Source organism: Acinonyx jubatus, chromosome D3, assembly GCF_027475565.1.
Source record: "Acinonyx jubatus isolate Ajub_Pintada_27869175 chromosome D3, VMU_Ajub_asm_v1.0, whole genome shotgun sequence".
NCBI classification, from domain to species: domain Eukaryota; kingdom Metazoa; phylum Chordata; class Mammalia; order Carnivora; family Felidae; genus Acinonyx; species Acinonyx jubatus.
In genome coordinates, this window is record NC_069392.1 from 71982724 (window position 1) to 72005496 (window position 22773).

General features: G+C 40.3%; 1 protein-coding gene across 5 annotated transcripts in view; it reads left to right on the plus strand.

Moving 5' to 3' along the window:
- RAB27B (RAB27B, member RAS oncogene family) overlaps window positions 1-22773 on the plus strand; it is a 145990-nt gene that overhangs the window by 74504 nt on the left and 48713 nt on the right. The window contains exon 1 of one of the 5 annotated variants that reach the window (XM_027069008.2): window positions 14428-14976. The exons of 1 other annotated variant lie outside the window; for it this stretch is intronic. The gene's annotated coding sequence lies outside the window, so the exon portion shown is untranslated. Of the gene's footprint in view, window positions 1-14427; window positions 14977-15158; window positions 15297-22773 lie in introns of those variants that run through there. 3 more of the 5 variants (XM_027069006.2, XM_027069004.2, XM_027069003.2) reach the window with 3 other exon arrangements.

The following is a 22773-nucleotide window of genomic DNA, read 5'->3' on the forward strand; positions in this document are numbered from 1 at the left end:
CTCTGAATGTTTTTATGGCTACTGAATTTGAGGCTAGGCATTTCCTGAGGGCTAAACTTTTCTTGTAGGAGTTGGCAAGAGGCAGGGCTGTTGGCCAAGTTTTGTAGAAGTCCTCACCTTTTGCCTACGAACATAACCCCCTCAGGAACCTGAAGCTTTATAGGGGTGACCGCAACAACCTGACTTACCCCCTCGAAGCCCCTGACCTTTGACAAGACCAGCTAATTGCTTAACTCAATCAATACACGCATCGTTTGACAGCAGCTATGGAAACAAGCTGTCTCATTGATGGTGAATGTGTGTCAGTAGTGGTATCTTTGCTGGGTTTAAGTACCGCCTGTAATGCTTGTTAGTATGTTTTAATAGTTTTGCTCCTGAACATTCAGTGGGGAACTGACCAAGTCCATGTACACCTGTACTCACAGGTGAGTTCTGAAAATCGGATAGCTCCATGCTGGCAAAAAACCACCCATATCTTACCCAAGGCGAAAGATGTTCAGAAGATAAATGAGACCTTAAAATTTGCTTTATTACTTTCTTATCTCAGGGGTGTATCAACTGTCTCTGAATACAGGAATACATGGTACTTGATCTTGGTCTTTGAGATATTTTTCTTGACCCCAGTCTGTTTGTATCTCTTGCACTAGTTAAGCAGTGCTAAGCAGTGATTAAAAAAAAAATTAGCCAAAAGTCGGAGGAGTTTCCATTATAATTAAGATAGTATCTTATGATAACGAACAAAATTGGTTACATATTATGCCATTTTATATTTAAATTTAATATTTAAATTACAAAAATTTTGTTCACTGTTTACTACATAAGGTACTGTTCATCTTCTGTACACATTTGGATGAGCTCAGTAACGCTATGGCAACAAGAAATCTTATCTAAGTAGCTTATTTCCTGGTCACCTATAGTCTAGGTGACCCTGCAGGGCAGCTGTCGTCTGTGTGGGGGCCTAGGGTTCTAGCCTCCTAAAGTCTCAGACGTCTCCATTTTGACCCATGGTTCCAAGAGCACTGAGGTGAGCATGTACCAGCTCAGAAATGTTTCACTTTGGAAGTGACACACATCGCTTATGTTTATATTTCATTTGCCAAAACCAGTCATCTAACCAAAGCAACTTCAGAGGACGAGAAAGTGCAAACTTTCATTGACACAGAAGTAGAGACCTGGATATTTGGGAACACGGTGGGTGCCTGGGTGGCTCTGTCAGCTAAGCATCTGACTCTTGATTTTGGCTCAGGTCATGACCTCATGGTTTGTGAGTTTGAACCCCACATCGGGCTCTGTGCTGACAGTGAGGAGCCTGCTCAGGATTCTCTCTCTCCCTCTCTCTCTGCCCTGCCCCTGCTCTCTTTCTCTCAAAACACAAACAAACAAGCAAACAAAACAAATCTCCACCAGTCATCCACAAATAATGCCATATGTCAACCTGTTCAAATACAGCCAATATACTAGTAAATTATGTTTTTAAAATATATTAATTCATGATTAATAATACAGGTCTTTACTGCCCAAACTGAATTGAAGATCAAGTGCCCACAGTGTACCCCATATTGAGTGGTTAGATTTGGAGGGGGAGGAGTTAAATAAGACAACAGGTGCATGTCTTTAAAGGATTGATAAATACGTCCAGTGTGATTTTTAGGTTCCTTTTTTAGATGGCTTTATTGAATTTTAATTGACATAAAATAAGCCAAATGTAATTAAAGTGCACAGTATGATATGTTTTGACATGTGAATGTACTGATGAAACCATCCCCGCAGTTAAGACAGTGACCACATCTATCATCTCGAAGGCTTCCTCCTGTCCAGGTATAATCCCTTCCAGATACCCTGTTCACTTTTGGTAAAGTGAAGCTTTTAGGTTCCATTGTAAAATCTCAGGTCTCTCACTTAGTAGGTTCCCAATAAATTTGGTTAAACAATACTTAATTCTAGGGAATACTGTGCTTTCTTACATATATATTTACCAGAAATATCTATCAAAGGTTTTTTCATGTATGCAACTCTATAAAGTGGTTACTGTTATTATTAGCCTTTAAAAAAATTTTTTTTAATGTTTATTTTTGAGACAGAGGGAGACAGAGCACGAGTGGGGGGTGGGGCAGAGAGAGAGGGAGACACAGAATCCGAAGCAGGCTCCAGGCTCTGAGCTGTCAGCACAGAGCCCAATGTGGGGCTCAAACTCCCGGACAGTGAGATCATGACCTGAGCCAAAGTCAGATGCTTAACTGACTGAGCCACCCAGGCACCCCATAGCCTTTTTATATAAAAGAGGAAATGAGGGATTGGAGAGGTTATGGAATTGGTTCTGAAATTTAAACATAAGACCTCATAAAGTTTGTTAGCGCTCACTCAATACCTCTTCAATGAATGGTTTAAAAATCAGAAAAACCTTGTGAGCCCTTTGACTGTGGTTGTTAATCCCTTAAAACCAGGAATCATGGCTTTCCTTAAATTTTGCTGTTAAGTAATCTTTGTATCCCCAGGGTCTAATCCATTGTTTTTATATAGTCAGTGCTCAATACGTATTAGCTGAAATTAATGCATTTCCTATGAAAAAAAAATGAATCATCAGAAGAATCTAAATTGTTTTATTACTTTTCCATGAGCTTTTCTGTGCTTCATTACCCACTGAGTCACTTAGAAATAGTTATTTCCTAAACTTTGGTGGGAGAGGAGGTACTCTACATGGAGAGTTTATCCAATCCTTATATTTCAGCTTCGTAGCCACCCCCTACTCTTTTGTAGTACTTCGTGTCTCCAGAGAATGGGTCACTCTTCTCCGTGTCCCCATGCATGGTCTTTTCTTTTTTATTTTTTTAAGTTTATTTATTTATTTTGAAAGAAAGAGAGAGCATGAGTGCATGCGCAAGTTGGGGAAGGGCAGAGAGAGAGGGAGAGAGAGAGAATCCCAGGCAGGCTGTGCACAACTCAGCACAGAACCCAATGAGGGGCTCAAACTCACAAACAATGAGATCGTGACCTGAGCCAAAGTCATATGCTTAATTAACTCAGGCACCCAGGCACCCCTCCACCCACACCCACTTCAGGGTCTTAGTGGGTGTTTCCTCCACCCTGCTAAGGCACATTTCCATCTGTTTGTCAATGTCAGAATAACTGCTGTACCTTTGTCTTGCTGTTGTCTTTACGAATTAATGCCATTCTAATTCCTTCATTGCTGTGTTTTTGAGTTTTGGGATGAAGAGGAAGTAAACATGGACTCAACAGGACTTTGGGATCTAGGATAACATTTTGATCAATGGTTGGCAAACAGAAACAAATTGAAGACAGGAGTTGTGGAGTTCACTGTTTTGTCATACTCAATTACATTTCCTCATCTACAGAATGAGTGAATTAAACTAGCTGAAAACTTGCAGATGTTCTGGCAGTAATACTTCTAGGAGATGTTCAATAGGAGTTTTATGAGTAAAGAAATTTTATTGCCAAATTACTTTGGATAAGACAGGCTAAATTATACTGAAGAAGTTGCATTACTACAGAGACTTCAGTATGTTAGCACTCACTTTGTGAACTTTTTTTTTTTTTTTTTTTAAGTAGGCTCCATACCTAACGTGGGGCTTGAACTCATGACTCTGAGATCAAGAGTTGCATGGTTCACCAGGTAAACCATCCAGGGGCCTCACTCATTGTGAATTTTAAGAGGTGGTATCAGAAGCAACATGTCCCAAAGTAGTCTGACCATGGAACCTTTCTTATGCACACATAGTTAATATCTCTAGATGTAGTGTTCCTTGGAAGTGAGTTTGGGAAATTCTGACCTAGAGGACTGCTTTTAAAATTTGAGTTTCTGTGATTCTGAATTAAGTGACAAAGACATTTTAGGAATTACTTTTGTTATTAACTTTCTTATTTCTAGTGGTTTAAAAATAAAACAAAGAAGAGTTTAACCTTTGGTATAAGGGAAAGGTGCATATACATCTATACACATATGTATACATATATACATACACACAATAAACTCATATGAAATAATGGCAAATGCAACTAAAAAATATGACATATTTATTTACCATCTTCTTGCTGCAAATGATAATTCTAAGTCTCAGCATGGGGAATAGAATGAGTAAAGAAGTCTAGGTCCTCTGTCATTCTCTGCAATTATGCCTTTAATTGGCATAATTCGGAGAAGAAACCAGATGTCATGGCATAGGAATATGCTAATACCTCGTACTCATGTCGCTGTCAGTGGTGGCTCCTTCCTCTAAGCCTCTGTGGCCCTTGTCTGTCTCTGTGATGAGAATGGCCTTGGAAGGCTTTTCTTTACTCCTTTCTATATCCCATCTGCTTGTTATGAAAAGATCTTAGATCCCTACGTGCAAGTTTGGGCAGTGTATTTTCTGATTGTTACAAATCCGGTTTTGCCACTCATGAGTTGAGGCAAGGCTGAGGGTGCTCCGCAATAGACAAGGCATTTCTGTGACTTATTTATCTCGTTTAATAGTAGGAGAGAGAGTTGCCAATATGTTTACCTTGAATTGTGACATAAGGTTATAGTAACTACCGTGAGAGAGTCAAAGTTTCTCATTGTAATTTTCGTTGAGGAAAAATACACACATGTATAGCATTATGCCTCAAGGAGTTTCCTTAATTTGCTACTGGCAATTTTATTGCAAAGCACATTTACTTTGAGAGTCTGGTATATAGTGCTTTGAGTCATTTTCACAAATATTTTTTCCAACTTTTAACATTTCAATTATGAAAAATCGGATTTGCTGAAGTATACAGCACAGAATGGATAAGAGACTCCTATCCCTTTCATTGAAAAGTTCCTTGCTAAGGATGTCAAGGGAGTGAACAGATTCCTTTATTTATTGACACATTCAGCAAACATTCATTCTTTGGACACCTATAGTGATATCAGACGTGTGAAATTTTCATACGCAAAATAAATTATTTTAAAACGCTGTGTATTCAACATGTAAGATCCAACACACCTCCATTACAAATGTCTTTGGCAGATCTTAAAGTAAAACCTAAGCCTTTTGATTTAGAATTCTTGCTCATCTTACTCTATCCAGAACATGGGGAAAGCCCCACTTGTATAATTTTATACATAGAGACTTCCAAAATGATCCCTGTGCTCAGAAATGCCAAAGTCTCTAAGAGCACCCTATTCTACTCCAGATAAATCTTTTACCATATAAATCCACTGGGCAGACAGGACAAGAAGCAGAACCACTTTGTCTAAAACTGAATCAAATGGGGATCCTTGCAGGCAATTCAGTATGTAAATGACTTAGAGCCACCTGCCAAGTATACCGAGTATATTAGAATCTGTACCCCTTTGATCAGTTGCATTAAGCAAAATGGAGGTCACCATCTGATTAAGCGTATACATGTTCATTGTCATTATTGAAGATCCACTTACCCTCTACATAGGTCAATGTAGAGAATCAGGTGGAAATGCGATACGAATTATCTTCTTTATTTACATCATTCAAATCCGTAATAGCAAAGTGACACTAATATCTGCAATTTGTTCCAAGAACAACTATCTCTTTGGATGTATTCTCTAGGTTTGTGTTGCGCAGTTTCAGCATCAGGAATTCAGAAATTAACCTTTCATCACATTGACCTTTAATCTAGAGGTTAAGGGAAAATTGGCAAAATAAACACAGGACGGATTTGAGGTTCCTGTTGAGCCTACTGTGAAGTAGAATGTGATTAAGCCATACACCTGGACTGTAATCTTTGACATGCACTGACTTTTTGTTTTTCAGTCATTAGTGACACCTCAGAGTCAATGCTCTATTCCAGAAAGGTTCCTATTCCCCAGTGCCAATTATCATGGAAAATAACTACCTGATCTTTTGGGAAAATGTAGGAAAAAACCATTTCTGAACGTATTCGTAATGTTACAGTTTCCTTCCTAGCGAGCAAGGGTGGTTCTTTGAATTAAGATAGGGCTTACTCTAGGTTTGAATTTCATCAAACTGAGAAAACAATTATAAGCCCTCTCAATCAAATTTCTACATTTTATCCTGGGCATTCATACTCATCGATCTATCCTGTTCTAAACTTGTGCTGCTTCTTCTGTGGTGCCATCACCCTTAGAGTCCATTCCTACACATATTTTCTCAATTTTTTGCTTCTATAAATTAGCAAGTTCCCCATTTCTTTTACTTGTAAGATTGCTTTTCTTAGGTTTGATATTTTGTTGCCCACTGTAGGGCAAGCTGGTTTAGGACTAGAGTTACCAGCCTAACCACATTCAGTCATGTGAGTAGAATGTTACCATTAGAACCACTCTAGGCTGTTGCACACAGACCCTATATCCTGTCATGAGTATCTGACCCCTTTGACTTTTTTGGACTCTCACCAAGACATGCATTGGTTTGAATGCCTTCTATCAAGAAGTTGACTAAATATTTACCACCATTTGTAAGTGGAGAAATTTAAGAAAATGAGTTCTTATTAATTTTGTATCTTCATTCTGATTGTGTATTTATTTATTTATTTATTGGTTCCTTTATTTTTTTTTTAATGTTTATTTATTTATTTTTGAGAAACAAAGGGAGAGTAGGTGAGGGGCGGAGAGACAAGGAGAGAGAGAATCTCAAGCAGGCTCTGCACTGCCAGCACATTGCCAGATGCAGGGCTCGAACCCACAAATCGTGAGATCTGACTTGAGCGGAAATCAAGAGTTGTAGACGCTTAACCGACTGAGCCACCCAGGTGCCCCCTATCGGTTCCTTTAAAACATCTTCTCTCTCAAGACATACCAAATACATGACTGTAAAAATAATTGTGTATAGTTTATTTAAGATAGGCTAAATATTTCTAACAAAGCCTGTATTTTATATGAAGTATGCACAGAGTTTCTTCCATTCTCTCAATCTGCAGTAGTAATGAAATCCTTAGCTCAAGGGGCGCCTGGGTGGCTCAGTCGGTTAAGCATCTGACTTCAGCTTGGGTCATGATCTCGCGGTCCGTGAGTTCGAGCCCCACATAGGGCTCTGTGCTGGCAGCTCAGAACCTGGAGCCTGCTTTGGGTTCTGTGTCTCCCTCTCTCTCTCCTCTTCCTCCACTCATGCCCTGTCTCTCTCTATGTGTCAAAAATAAATAAACATTAAAAAAATTAAAAAAAGAAATTTGTAGCTCAAAATTCCACAGAACTGGAACAACTTAGTGTTTATGGCAGTGATGCATATTTCAGGAAGTATTGTATAGCTGTGGTACTTAGCATTTTCAAGTCATTTTGGAAATAGAACATTTAAATATATATTATGAATATAATAAAAATTTGTAATGGTCTTAGAAACTTTACCATATTGATAAAAATAGATCATGTTTCATTTAATTATAATGTAAGATTATTTCTTAAGATAGTCTTGAAAACATGCTTTTGAAAAGTAATCACTTAGCATGGGATTCTTTGCAAAGACCAAATCTTCATTTACTAATTGTTGTTTTTGGGAATTATCTTTTAATATATATGATCAAGCATAAGGGAACATCATTTCCCAAATTATGCCTTGGAAAACATATGTTTATCTTACATTGGTGTCATTATAGGTCTCTTTTAATGGAACATTTAGGAAAGTACTTTGCTCAAAAAAGCATTTTAGGAGGAAAAACGTATTTGCCTGAAATTATATCAATCAATGTTAGTCTAGAAGCTTGGGAAAATTACCTGAACATTGGTTAAAAAAATTTAAGAAATAATTAATTACTCCTGAGTGTATGGGATCACAATTTGAAGTGTTTGCAGGTAAAAAGTAGCAGAAGTGTGAACAAGAACACTGTTTTTTGGTAACATGTTCTGGGAAAATGAAGAAATAAGCACATCTTTGTTTACACTTACATAGTAGGCACATATAGCATTTTATTTTGTGGCTCATTATAAAGCTAGCATTAAGCAAATATATGTATATACTTTACATGTGCTTGTATAAGACTATACTTACATTTGCACGATTGCACGTGTTGATATATGACTATATTTATGCGCGTGGATATGTGTTGTTATATTCTTTACTATCTGTTTAGTTTTATTAAAATTGATTTATTTGTCCTTAATTTGATAAACGAATTAAATGAATTAAATTAAATTTTGTAATTATGTTCATAATTATACTTACAACATTTTTTTTTTTATAAAGGGGTTCAATACTATTTATATATAGAAACATGGCTTACTCAGCCTACTGTGGCTTCTGTGCAAGTCAGGGCTTGCATAAAGGCTAGATGAAAACATTACACATGAAACCATTTGGTCTTTTCCCATAAAATATTTCTTTAGCATAGAAAGAAAGAATTAGATGGAGTTACAGTAATTTCCACATAAGGTCCCAGTGTATGTTCATTTCACATTCTAAGAAATTGATGCAAAATGAAGTTAGAAGTCAGAGGTTAAGAGCACACCATAAAGAGGGGCACCTGGGTGGCTCAGTCGGTTGGGAGTCCGACTTTGGCTCAGGTCATGATCTCACGGCTCGGCTCGTGGGTTTAAGCCCCGCATCAGGCTCTGTGCTGACGGCTCAGAGCCTGGATTCTGCCTGTGATTCTGTGTCTCCTTCTCTCTCTGTCCCTCCCCTGCTCACACTGTCTCTCTGTGTCTCTCAAAAGTAAATAAATGTAAAAAAGAAAAAGAAAAAAAAGAAAACACCATAAAGAGCAGATGCTCTATGTACAATTATGTGAACAAGTTCACTTTGATGCCTAAAATGGGTCTTGACGTGTTACATGTTTAGAGTATTTTGTGAGTAGAAAGTCACTTAAGCATATATATTTCTCGAACTTACATGTTTAAAAGTAGTTGGAAAAACTGGCATGACCTGGGTGTCCAGTCTTGTGACTTTTAGTCATGCTGCGGAATTTCCTCAAACTGGGGAGGGGTTGATTTTTATTTGTGATTAGACAGACTTAAACGAACTAAACATCAGCGGAGGTTGAAGGCAGACCCGTGCATGACTACTTGGCAAAGCCTTCCCTGTCATCCCGGGAGAAGGGTGAGTTAGGAAACCTCTGATCTCATCAGTGTGAGGTTCGAGTTGATAGACAACATGGCAATTTGTGAGAGTGTTTGGAAGGATGGGGAGGCAGTCTGTTGCCCAAAAAGTTAAAATCAGTGGCTCATGTCACCAAGGATAAGAGAGATGAAACCACATATGTTTGGTGTTTACAGCTTTAAAATCATTTTCTCATAGAGCACCTTATCTTTTTCCTTTGTGGTCTCCACTTTATCCCCCCTGCCTGGCACAGTACCAGGCATACCTTATGGGATAAATGTTTGCTGAATGAATAAATGAGTGAGCAGACCTCTCACCTCCATTACCAGGCTGCACCCCAAATTCACTCTCTCCACTACTACTGGGTTATTATGCAAAAATATATACAAACACGTCAATAAATTGTAATGTTTTCTCTATTAAAATATTGTTTCCCTCTCTATATTTTAAGACTAATACTAATTTTATTTTTATTGAGGTACTACATCTCATAGTTTCTAAAAAGTGGTGTTAAAATCCTTATAAACCAGCATAGATCTCCTCCTGAGTCCCGGTCTCAATCCCCATAGTAAAAATTTGACTCATTAATTTTCATTGTACTTATGTATTTCTAAATGGTTTGCTTATTCTATTTCTTTCCTTAGCAATTTTGCACATTGTTTATTGACCATTATCATAGTTGAGGATTTAATTGCCTTACACATGTACATAGACTGCCTTTCCTTATCTCCACTTTGTACACATATTTTGGGAGAAAAGACATTATTTACCTGAATTTACATCAATCAATGTTAGTTTGGATGCTTGGAAAATTACCTGATAATTGGTTAAAAGGCAGGCAAAGAAATTCAAGAAAGATTTAACGTTTCTTTTCTAAAGTTTCTATATTTATTTTGAGAGAGAGAGAACAAGTGGGGAAAGGGTGGTGTGGGGGGGGGGGGCGGAGAGGGAATCCCAAGCAGGCTCCACACTCAATGCAGAGCCCCATATGGGGCACAAATGAACCATGAGATCATGACCTGAGCTGAAGTCAGATGTTTAACCAACTGAGCCACCCAGGCACCCCAAAATTTAATTGTTAACTATTATTCACATCGTGGTTCATGGTTACTCTCTTGTCACTGTTCCCATGATTCTGATCATATCTAGGTTGGAACAAAGTGGTATATTATCATTATGTATCCTTCCTCTCAGAGCCGTTTCTCCCCCTGGAGTTACTTATATTCTTTTTCCAATCTGTTTTGTAAACTTTGTATCTATTTTAAGTTATTCACGAATGATCTTTCAAACAGTAACAGTCAGAATAGTCTAACTGCTGTTGCAAATAAGTCCAAAAATCTCAGTGGCTTTATATGGTGTAAGTGTATTTCTCGCCCCTGTCACGTCCAATGTGTGTGGTAGCTGGCTGGGGCTTCTGTGCCATCAGGGATGGCACAGTATGGATCATTCAGAGCCATACTTTCCTTTCATCTCAGGGCTCTGTCTTCTAAGGCTGCAGAGTTCTTTACTGAGCGTTGTGTCTGGATACTAATAAGGAAAAAGGGAAAGCATGGAGGGTCTCATAGGCCAATCCTGGGAATGGCCTAGAAGTAGCATACATCACGGCTGCCTGCATACCATTGGCTAGAACTCAATTACATGCCTCTCTCCCTGAAAAGGGCTAGGAAGTGAAATCTAGTTGGGTGCTCAGCAAAAAGAGGACAAGGAATCAGATGAACACTTCCAGTCTCCACTGCACACACATTTATCAACAATGTTTCAAATACTCTTTCTGGGTACAAAGAACTCTTTTCTGGAACTCTCTGGGATTCCCATTAGTCAGAAAAATTTCCCCTTTCTCCAATTGTTCTATTTCCCTAGGCTTTTTGTTCTGTTTTCCTGAAGATTTTTCAACATAATCTTATAACCTGTCAAATTCAAAAACTTTTTGAGTGCATTTTCAATTTTGAGAGTTTTTTTTCCTGTCTTGCATATAAATTTCTTTTTAATTCATCTTCTATAGGAGCAGAGTGAAAATACGTGTTCATCTGATCAACCACAAATTACTCTGGTTTACTTTCTCCAGAAAACAAACTTCTCATCTCCTGGAGGCTGGGTTGAACAGATGGAGGAACTTATGGTTGGTTGATTGCACGGCAGTGGGGAAGGAAGCTTTGGGTCCAAGCATTCGGTATACAGACGTCTAAGCAAACCCCTGTGTTCACCCTACCACCTGGCCTCCTTCTATGGTGGTATTTCTGCCTCTTAGGCCTGAGTCGCCCAGGCTAACGCACAGAAAATTGTCTTGTTTCTTATCCATAATCTCTCCTCCAGGCAAGCAGTGTGTAAACTCTCCTCCTTTTCCAGGTCAGTTACGAGTCTGCAACTGATTTAGGTTCTTTCAACCATTTACTGCAGTTTATTTTGTCTTTTGAGGTCTTCTCTTCCTTGTATTTGTCTTTATGACATAACATTTAAAAATCCATTTATTCTCATGTTAGAGGAGTTTGGGGAAGACGGGATGAAACACATGTGATCAATTTGCCATTAAAAAATTTTTATTTTTTATTTTTTAGAGAGCAGGAGAGAGAGCATGTGCGGTAGAGGGAGTGAGATAATCCCAAGCAGGCTCCATAATGTGGAGCTCAATGTGGGGCTCGATCTTACAACTGTAGATCAGGACCTGGATGGAAATCAAGAGTCAGACCCTTAACTGACTAAGCCATCCAGATGCCCTCCGTTTGTAATTAAAAAAAATTTTTTTTTAGTTTATTTATTTATTCTGAGAGATAGACCGCATGTGAGCAAGCAGGGGGAGGGGCAGAGAGAGAGGGGATCCCAAGCGGGCTCTGCACTGTCAGCACAGAGCCCGATGCAGGGCTTGAATTCATGAACTGTGACGACATGACCTGAACAGAAATCCAGAGTTGGATGCTTAACCGAATGAGCAACCCAGGTGCCCCTGCCATTTCTAACTAGAAATGTATATGTACATTATGTATCTGTTTGCCTTAGGGCTGTCTTTATTGATTGATAAACCTATTGACAATTTATGTCTATTTAATTTGTAGTACATAAACTTAAGGTACAGGAAGGCAATTATTTTTTAAAAATGTTTATTTATTTTTGAGACAGAGGGAGAGATGAAGGGGCAGAGAGAGAGGGAGACCCAGAATCTGAAGCAGGCTCCAGGCTCTGAGCTGACAGCACAGAGCTGGATATGGGGCTCGAGTTCATTAACTGCAAGATCATGACCTGAGCTGAAGTGAGATGCTTAACCGACTGAGCCACCCACCCACCCCGGCAGTTATTTTTGATTATGACACATAATGCTGTCACTTTGTTTTCACTGGTTTTGCAGGGTCTTTTATTCTGCTCTACCTCTAGTCAAAGTGGCCTTCATGAGATGGCCCAGAATCATTTCTTTTGTTTTCCCACCACCGTCTCCTCCTTGGAACCCGTCTTCCCACAGGGAAGGAAAAGTTCCACCACTCTCAAGTGGCTGAGTAGAATCACTATGTAACACTAATGCCTCTGAGCCTCAGAGCCCAAAGACAGGACTTAAGCGGCAAGCTACTCCAGGAGGGCTGTCCCTGCAAAAGTGGACCCATCAGGCAGCTGGCACGCTTATCTGGGGAAGGGTGACAAGAAAAGCAGATGATAAATGTCTATTAGACTTTCTCACAGCAGGAACTTTTTCTAGAAATACTAGGGAGGCAGCACTGTGTGGTGACCACCGTGAACCCTGTCTTTGGGATCAGCAAACCTGAGTTCTTTTTTCTTCTTATTTTTTTAATGTTTATTTATTTTTTGAGAGCGGGGGAGGTGCAGAGAGAGAGAGAAGGACAGAGGATCCGAAGGAGGCTCTATGCTGTCTGCAGACAGCCTGATGTGGGGCTTGAACTCACGAACCGGGAGATCATGACCTGAACCAAAGTTGGACACTTAACCGACTGAGCCACCCAGGCGCCCCAGCAAACCTGAGTTCTACCTTTATGGATCTTCATGATTCTGGGCACATTGTTGGGACTTTCTCAGCCCTCATTTTCTTCCTTTTTAACATGGGAAAAATAAAAATAATACATGTTGTGTTGTGACAGCAACAAAGCAGTGTTGTGCAAGTCAAATGAGATAATCTCTGGGCAAGGGTTTTATAAACTCCATATGGGAAATAATAACTATTAGGATTAATGTAAGTGAATACATAAACTGGGTGAAGAATTCATATTTTTCACTGATTAGTACAGAGAATTATTTATTTATTTGGAATCACTTTAATATGCTGCATACAATGGAATAAATTCAGAGTAAAGTTCTTTCTTTTATCTCTCTCCAGGCCCAGGGACACATACTTGTTATATACTCAGATATTGCTGATAGATGGAAAACAGATTTACCATAAATATTCCCAGCATACATATTTTGAAAATGTACAACCCAAACCTGCTATACTTCCTCCTAGTAGATCAGAATAATTTTTATTAATCAGGCCTTTGGGAGAATGGAGTAAATGAGTGCTACAAAATAGCACGTACGGACAACATGTATATAAAATTTATCTTGCCAGACACTATTGTATGAGCTTTGCTGATATGATCTCATTTACTCACAATAACACTAGTCAGGCATTTTATTATCCCAATTTTCAGGATAAGAACATTGAGGCACAGGAAATAGGACTTCCACGTTTTCCTAATAGAATAGATAGAATCTTGTGCGACCCTCTAATTTCTCCCATTGTCCTCTCTCTTTTTTTTTTCGGTTTATTTATTTTGAGAGCAAGACAGAGACCATATACACATGTGTGTGCAGGAAGGGAAAAGAGAGGATCCCAAGCAGCCTCTGAGCTATCAGTGAGCTCAATATGGGGGCTCAATCTTACCAACCAAACTGTGAGGCCATGACCTGAGCCCAGATCAAGAGTCTGACTCTGGGGCGCCTGGGTGGTTCAGTGGGTTAAGTGTCTGACTCTTGATTTCGGCTCAGGTTCTCTGAGTTCCTGCCCTGCATCGGGTTCCAGGCTGACAGTGTGGAGCCTGCTTGGGATTCTCTCTCTCCTCCTCTCTCCCTCTCCCTGTCCCTCCCCTGCTTGTGCTCTCTCCAAATAAATAAATATTAAAAAAATAAAAAGAGCCTGGACTTGCATTTGGTTTTGGTTTGGGCTCTTCCTTCACCTCCACCCACAGTACTTCTCAGCAAGATGCTCCCCAGCTGGTAATGGCTGTGCCTCCCACACCGTGCCTTAAAGCGCCCTACCAGAACTGGGTCAAACAATTAAAATTTAAATAGCATCTCATTGTTTATGAACAATGGTTCGGAACTTTGAAATTTTCTTCACAGAGGACTGAGGTGCTATTATATGTATACAACCTTGGTTTCTTCACAGAGGATTAACTGAGCTGCTATGATATGTATACAACCTTGGTTTCTGCCTCTTACACCAGTGGGTTACCTAGGGATGTCAGAGTCTGTCTCCAATGTGACCTCAGGAGAGCCAGCCAGGAACTTTGTTGTGGACAGAAGGAGCTGGAAGTCTCTAGAGCAGGGTCTGCCACAGAGTAGGTACTTAACCCATATTGGTTCAGTGAATGGGTATGCTCTTGATTTCCTTCGACCTCATAGACATGACCTCAATGATTTACTACCCTCCTGATCTCTGAAGTGACGTTAGGAGGATGGTGCGTAACTGATGAATGCCTTCACATGAACAGGTCCTAGCTTTTAAAACACTGATTTCATTAAGTCCCCTTTTATTTCCCGGGGCCCTTCTCTGTTCTCCACGCGCAATTCCGTACTCTCCCCGCAGCCCATGAGACTTCCCCCGGGAGGAGAAAACGCGATGCGTCGGAAGCAGTTCTCACAGTGCCCTGGGCGGCTTTGAATGAGAGATTATCAGAGAAAACACGGGAACGCAGAGGAATAAAAATGAGCTCGCTGCGAGGGCCTCCAGCCTGGCAGCGTGGGGAGCGTATCCAGAAGCCCAGAGCCTTCGAGTCACCGGCAAGATCTGCCCTAGGTGAGCTCCCGGCACTTCCGTGTTAGGACCGGGAGACACGCCTTCTTCTCGCCCAGACCTTGCAGATCCCCGCGGCTCGGCCGACCCAGGGGCGGTGCCACCAGTCCTGCCCCCGGCAGTCCCGACGGGCAGGGGCCGGGGACCCGTCCCGAGCCACAGGCTGGAGAGCGGGGAGCCGTCCCCACGAGTGGCGCCCGGCAGAGCGGATCCCGAGCGGCCGCTGGCGTGGACAAGCCCCGGGGCTCACGGGCTTGGGGAAGGGAAAGGAGATTTCTGAAACCCGACACCCGGCCCTCTTCGCGAGGAAACTTCGCCGGCTGGTGAGTTGGGCGAGCCGGGCTGTTCTTGCAGGAATGCGATCCCACCCAGTCCGGGTGTTCTCGGCGGCGGCGGGCCGGGGGAAAAGGAAGTGAGACGTGGACGCGAGGCGGCAGGCCCCGAGAGGGGCGAGCGGAGCCTGCAGGGTATGCGCCCTGCGCGCGCCGGGGCCGGGCGCCAGCGCGCGGGTCTGCAGCCGCCGCGGGGACCCGGGGTCTCGGGGACACTCGAGGGGGCTGACCCTGGCTGTTCCCGTATCCGACAGCTGGCTAGGAGTGAACAAACAGCATCCCCTCCCCAAAAAAACCCGGGCACAGCAATGCCATTTTCTTTCCATTTGTAGCTCGAAACCAGCCAGCATAATCATAATCGTAATCGTAATCATAACCATAATATGCTTAGAGTTTCATTGAAGGGGAAGTCATTTAGTGAGGCAAGCCAGGTAAGTGATAGGACATTTCCTTGCACTTCCTCAGGTGTAGGTGGCCGCAGAGAAATCAAAAGCAATTTCTGTCTTCCAGGTTTTGGCTCACTTATTTCCAAACCTGATCCAAGCGTGGCAGCTACTAGGGCGTGTGTGCTTGTTCAAGGGGTCACAGGACCTTGGCTTCCAAGAGTTTCCCACCCAACACAACATTATTTGATCATTCGAAAGCCGTTGAAGCAGGTGACTAGCGAAAGCTGGAGGCTGCATTTCTGGGGAAAAGCTGTGTTTGGTTAAAGTCACCACACCTGGAACATGTTTACTGGCTTTTTATTTCAAGAGCTAAAATTAAGAGTATAAGGTTCCAGGTCATTGAAATGATACATTATTAAATTAAGTCCAAATTAATAAATGTCGTTCCAAGGTCATTAGCAACAAAATTATTATCTAAGGTAACAGTAGCTATGAATTTTTATTTAGTTCTATTTTGTTAAATGTGTGCCGTTCTTAATATTTAGTTACAGTCGTGCGTATTCAGTGATATAAATAAATAGATATGTGCATGGTTGTATAGTGCTGAATTTGAGAAGTTAACAGAAAAGATGGACTTCAGCATTATAGCCTGGTGAATTCTCAAGTTATTATAAAGTCTACATTGTAGTATGAAGTGAGAGTCATGCTTGGCTTGTGCCGTTCCGCCTAAATAGTTATTTTTCATAGTTTCTCAGCACGATCCTCTACCCGGATGGGATCAGCCCTTCTTTACCGCAAGAGGAGATTCTTACGGATGACCAAAAAAGAGTGATCTTGACAGGTAGTTTAATATTAATAAGACTTTTCTGCTTAAGAACTGACTATGGCCTGCCATAAAATGTTACCATCAGTACTTTCGAAAGGAAGACAAAACATTTCAGATGAAACTGGATGAGCCTGTTCTGATAGTTGCCAAGAAGGGATAAAGGGAATCTGTCAAATGTAAGCAAATGACAACTCGCACCGACCATTTTTGGAATAGGCATATTTGACCTGATAGGGAAGGTAACCCTCGTAAATTGGTCTCAGCTCCTTGGCGCACGGGCTTTATTCTAACATGATCTGCTGCTTTCTGAATTGCTTTTCATTTATTTAACTGGTTTTTTTTTTCTGGAAAAGTGGAATTTATGCCAAACTCCAGGTGGTTTAGAACAGAAATCTGCTCTATTCCCACCCTCCTGACTCTGGGAAGTTTCATGTTAGGTTTTTGGTCTTTCAAATTAGTAGTACAGCATGAAACGTAGACCAACTTTTCACATAAAGCTCAGCTCACAATCAATCCGGTTTCTTGAGTTGATTCATCAGGGTCGGTTAACCAATTATTCAGCTGTTAAGCAAGTAATTGTAATATCGAGATGAAGGAAAACAATTACAGTAGACAGGACAAACCAGGTGTTTCCCATGAAGAGAATGTCACTTTGTAGAGTTCGTGGCTAAAGGAGAATGCTTTTTTTAAAAAAAAATTTAATGTTTATTTATTTTTGAGAGACAGACAGAACGCGAGCAGGGGAGGGGCAGAGGGAGAGGGCGACACAGAATCTAAAGCAGGCTCCAGGCTCTGAGCTGTGGGCACAGAGCCGGATGCGGGGCTCAAACCCAAAAACCATGAGATCATGACCTGAGCTGATGTCCGATGCTTACCTGACTGAGCCACTCAGGCGCCCCTAAAGGAGAATGATTTTTTACTCATTGTTAGGTGTAGCTAGAGATGAAGTTCATTATATGGTAGTAGGAAGTAGCAACATTACTAAGCATAATAAAAGCCTATTGTAAAACTCATAAATGGAGTTGAGAGTATTACTTAATTTGTTTCACACAATCATTATTCATGTTCTCCAAATATTAACCTTCTCTCATAGAATGAAGGAAACTTGTCTAGGTTACCAATAATGAGATTAAAGCTCTGTTTAACACATAATCAAGCAAATCTTTAATTAGTTGTCTTTTCTAACTAAAAAAACTCCTCAGTGTTTTAAGAAAAGGGATGGAAGTTTCTTATTCATTTATTTAACAGATATTTCTTCATGTCTAGCACTAGTCTGGGCTCTGTGTGGACGGGGTTGGACAAAGCAGACAAAAGCATCTTTGGCCCCACAGAGCTTGCCTTTCACTGGGGAAATAGAGAGTAAACACGATACACACCTGTAATATAAGATATATTATATCGAATACTATGTTGACTCTATAAGAGATAAGTGCTAGTAGAGATAGTGCTAGGAGATAATCTATTAGAGATAAGTGCTAGGAGAAAATATATAAAGCAGAGGAGGCATGCAGAAAGTGTCAGTGGCATGGCCCAGTGAGTGTCGAAACTTTAGATCAGATGCCCAGGGACAGCCTTCCTGAGAAGATGATCTTTGAATATTGGCCTGAAGGCAGTCAGCAGGTGAACCATGTGGTTGTGAGCAGGAAGAGTTCTCCAGACAGAAAGGATAACTAGCAGGGGTTTGTGTGGCATCTTCCAGGAACCAAAGAAGCCTGCACACCTGGAGGAGGGGGAGGGGGTAGCAAGAGATGGGGGAGCGGCGATCACGGGGCCAGGTCACAGAGGGCTTTGAGAGTCCTAAGAGACATGTTAAGTTTTGATTTGTATTCTGGATGAGGTGAGAAGACACCATGATTTAGACATTGTCTATTGAAAATTCATTCAACAGATACTTAGCATACTCTGAGCCTTCGTATATTCTTCTAAGTCGGTGGATAATAGAGGTTAATATCATGGAAATTACATTCTTGCTTAGAGAGACAGACATGTAAGTCAATATACAAATTATCAATTATACAACTTTCAGTACTGTTTAAAAAATTTTAGTATCAAATAATGAGAATGACCTGGAGGGGAAGGAGAATGCTGTACGATTCAAAGGAAGCACCTCACAGGAGGCCATCTTTCTAAAAGATCGCCCTGGCCTCCTTGAAGAGAAGACACTGTAGGGCCAGCAGAGGAGCAGAGAGACCAGCCAGGAGGCTATTCCAGCAGATGACAGTGGCATAGATCAGAGTTGGAACAGTGGTCCTGGAGAGAAATAGATTCAGGAACTGTTTGAACGCAGAGCTAACAGGCCTTGCTGACAAATTGGATAAGGGATGGGATGAAGAAAAGGAAGGACCAAAATGATCACCACTGGAGATCACACTGGAGAGATGGTGAGGATGTTTCCTAAGGTGGATAATACTAAGTGAAATAACAAAACCCGAAGGGAAATGCAGAATTCCTTTTTAGCCTTTTGAGGTATGTTTGAGGCACCCATGTGGCAATGTCAGATTGGGCTTTTGGACATAGAATTTGGAGCACTTGGAGGAAGTCACAGCTGAACATAGACATTTGGCAACAAAGAATCTTTGGATGCTGGTTAGAGCCCTGGTCTTGAGCATATCACCTAAGGGCTGTGCTCTGGCTCATTCTCACACTGAGGGATCCTGAAGGAGCCAGTAAAAAACTCCTTCCTCCCCCAGAAAAGAGTATCATCATGGAACCCAAACCAGGAAGTGTTTCCAAAAAAGGGGAATGGTCACTTGTGTCAGATGTTGCTAAAATGCAGATTGTGATGAGGAGCAGAGAGTGATAATTGCCTGTGGCAATTTGGAATCACTGGTAACTTTGACAAAAGACAGAGTTCTTAAAAATAAGACATTCGTATAAACTAACTTTAACAAATGCTGGAAAGAGCGTTTCACTTAATCCCTAAAGAGAGACCACTAGGGAAACTTATGAGTCTCTAGCCAAATCAATTTTGAAAACTGGCTCATAGAACAGATGAACAAAGGAACATATAATTAGAAATGCTCACAAAGGTGTTGCATGCGCTGTAAACATAGTAAGAAGAAGAATAAAAACAGAGTGGGCTGAAGCCTGGGAAAATGCTGAGGAGAGCCAAAGATTCTAGCGTAATTTAGAGCAAAGCAGTGAATAAGGAAGTTAGTGGATGTGAGTGAAAGTAGAATTACTCAGTTTCTATTGTGCTTCCCTCTTCTTTCTACATAAAAGAAAATAGTGTTCCAAAATGGGAAGGAATTGACAACACCAAAAGAGAGTTAAAGTCAAAGGGTGTCGAGAAGTTATTGTGATCACAAGTAACTTCTTTAAATGGGAAAGAATAATGCTGGGATTGGTCAAGAAAACTTGTTTGAAGAAATTGTGTTTCAGTTGAAACTGAAGGATGTCTGGATGCCAGTCAGATGGACAGTTAAGAGAGAATAATCCAGATAGAGCAAAAGCACCTGCTGAGTTCTTGACCTGGGTAAGAGTTTGGTGCATTCAGTAAGCTGATAGAGGGTTTAAATGGAAGGCAGGGGGTGGAGAGGGGCACAAGGTGAGGCTAGAGAGACCACTTGGGAAGTCATTGCAGAGACTGGATAAAACCAAAGAAGACCAGAGAATGTGCCACTTTAAGAATTATTTGTTGCAGAGATGGCCTATACTGGGAAGTTGAGCCAAATGACATTTATTACCCCTTGTATCTTTTCCTTTATTTAATCCTTTTTTCTAGTTTATTTATTATTTTGAGAGAGAGGAAGCCCTACGCAGTGCTCAAACCCATGAACCGTGATATTATGACCTGAGATGAAGCTAAGAGTCGGACGCTTAACCAACTGAACCACCCAGGCGCCCCATATCTAATACCTTTTTCTGGGGGATGAGAGCATCCCTAGATAAAAGTGAGGGTGAGATGAAAAATGGAGGATAAGGACCTGTGTGTTGTCCTCTGATGGGGAAAACTATACCAACCCCTGGACTTGGTCTCCTCTCAAGACTTGGAGAGGGCCTGGTGTGCATCTGTTTCCTGTGCAAACTGGGAGGAATTCTTTGAATTCTGTGTTGTGTTTTTTTCCTGTAAAACAACTATATGATAATAACTGAGTTGGTGCAAAGATGAATTTCCTTGAATCATAATGTTCTCCTTTCTAATTCGCAGCAGTGTTTCTAACCAAGTGTGGTCTTCATGGTTCTGACTCCTTATGGTTTTTCACTCTTTCAAAGTACACTTTGACATTTAAAATAAACGCATGCATGAGGCCCAGGAAACCAGAAGCTAGTTTCCTATCGGTTCTTGGAAAGTGTTGAATTAGGATGATTTTAGTGACTAAAACCTTGAAGTCTGCTGTAATCAGTCTCAAGTTGTATCAACATTTAAGAATGTTGATTCTTAAAATCAGTACAGTAAATATCCACACACAAGGATAGTCTTGGCAGCTTGAAGATGGAGAACTAATGCAAAAGAGAAAAGAAACAATTTGAATTCATAAATGTTGACTATATCCTTAAAGCAAGAAGCCATGTTTGCATCATAATATTTTATAACCAGCAGAAGCATTTTTATCTCTCTCATTTTTCAGGAACTATGTTTTTTAAAAGTGTAGAAATTGGAATAGAAGGATTGAATAAATAGTTGAGAACTCCTTTCTAGTTAGTCTTTTTTATTTTTTATTTTATTATTATTATTATTATTTTAGAGTAAACATGTTATTGTGCATGATAACTTGATCCAGAAGATGGAAATGAGAACACGAAGACTTATTGACGTTCTGTACCTGGATAGCACAAACTTTGGAGAAAATGCCATTAGTTAAGTCAAAGTTGACAGTGGTATTTGTTTCAATAAAAGATCTGCTCACCATGTTAAAACTGATAATAACAATTTAATCTCTGGCATAATTTTTATATATCTGAATTTTTTTATTGAAAGAAGTCACAAAATAGCTATTATGCGTCAGCAGCATATTTGGTATTTTGGTTGTAAAAGATGAATAAGATAATTCCTATTCTTGAAGGACTTAGAATCTGGTATGTTAGAGAGATTCATGAACGGCAAGTTTAGTGTAGCCAGGTAAGGTTTAAGCTAGTGGTTTCAATGCAATATTGTGATAATAAATAGGAAGGTAAATTTAAGAGGGTTAAAACTGTAGAGAGATCAGTTAGAAGTGGGAAATAAAGAAAGACTGAAGTTCGCTCAGTAATTGTAAGGTTGGAGAAGAGACGTCAGGTTAGAGAAGTAATTAACAAGAGTCGCACTGACCAGACATAGAGAAGAGAAATTTTTATAAAGTCTCAATTGCTGGTTTTGAGGTAAGAGAAGAATGAATAGTGGTCCCCCAAACTGAAATTAAGTATAAAAAAGATGAAGCAGGTTGGGGGAGAAAGACATACTACACTTGGGGTAGCTGTGGTCGTTCAGTTTGGTATGTTCAAGGAAATGGCTTCCAGAATCTGAACCTCCTGGGAGAGGTCAGGCTGCTGACAGCGGCTGGAAAATGTTGCTAATCCACAGGACCAGGTGCCATCCCTCAGGGAGAAGTAGTAGCTATAACATAGGACTCATGATTTTCTTCTGTTTCCATAAGCACTCATCAGCTTTGACTAATAAAGGTATGTGTGTTCTGAAAAGACTTAAGGGAAATGTAAGATTGCATCTAATTATATATATTTATCATCATTTTTATCATTGTTAAACCGGAAGAATATGTTAAATTTGCCTTTAGCTATTAGTTTATGAAGATGGCATCATTATCCCTTTTTGTCAGGCAATCGCTTCAAGTAACACTTCCTTTTTCTGTAATTCCGTTCTGTATTCTCTCCCAGCCCCACCTTGTGAAAAATGACTCCTATCTCGTTAGGAATGTGTTCTAGTAGAGAGAATGGAAGACTTAACAGATCTCTAAAGGGATTGAATCTATTGATTTTGGCTCATTAATATCATGCTGGAATGACTGATAGCCAGCCAATAGCAATTTTAAAACAAATTATTTCCCATTTCTTCATTTTTTCCGGTAGCTTTCTTTTAGCTCGGCTGTGACTGAACTTATGACACATTTAATCTCAAGATCTACCTACCAAAACATAAAATGCATCCTGATGTTCTAAAAGAATAATTCTCTAGTTATGATTACTCTTGCAATTTGCAACAGTATGCAAAATATTGTCAAATGTAAATATATGGCAAATGATTGACCAAGTTTTAGGGAGAGTTATTCTTTCTCTCCTACCTCCCCTTTCCCATCCATCTCCAACCCCATGATAATAG